General features: G+C 37.7%; 1 non-coding gene across 1 annotated transcript; it reads right to left on the minus strand.

Moving 5' to 3' along the window:
- Positions 1 to 206: 206 nt before the first annotated feature.
- TRNAG-CCC (transfer RNA glycine (anticodon CCC)) lies at positions 207 to 279 on the minus strand. Its single transcript has one exon. It is a non-coding gene; the product is annotated as a tRNA-Gly (tRNA).
- Between the last annotated feature and the right edge of the window lie 201 nt (positions 280 to 480).

The following is a 480-nucleotide window of genomic DNA, read 5'->3' on the forward strand; positions in this document are numbered from 1 at the left end:
CATCCAGGCACAGGAGTTGCTTTAATTGTATCATATACATTGATTGGCACGTTATGATGGTCATGTCTATCACATGATCCATTTATAATTAGTGTTAATTGCCTAATGAGTGATTAACAACAAATTATTTTAAGTATTTATTTATTTGACTGTGCCAGGTCTTAGTTGCAGCATGTGGAATCTTAGCTGAGGCATGTGAAATCTAGTTCCCTGACCAGGGATTGAACCTAGTCCCTCTGCATTGGGAGTGCAGAGTCTTAGCCACTGGACCACCAGGGCAATCCTGAGGGCCAATTATTTTAGATTAGTCAAAGTGTTTGCTATGTTTTGCCTTTGAATCATTCCCCCCCTTTTGAATTTCCTTTATCTTTACTAATCATTCTGTTTAGGAAGCAGAAACCAAGAATCTTACCTAGAACAAGCACTTTATAAAAAACTCCTTGTATTCTTCAGTATCTTTCATGTACTCTAGAAGCTATC

Source organism: Giraffa tippelskirchi, chromosome X (genome assembly GCF_054371585.1).
Source record: "Giraffa tippelskirchi isolate mGirTip1 chromosome X, T2T-mGirTip1v1.2.pri, whole genome shotgun sequence".
Taxonomy (NCBI): domain Eukaryota; kingdom Metazoa; phylum Chordata; class Mammalia; order Artiodactyla; family Giraffidae; genus Giraffa; species Giraffa tippelskirchi.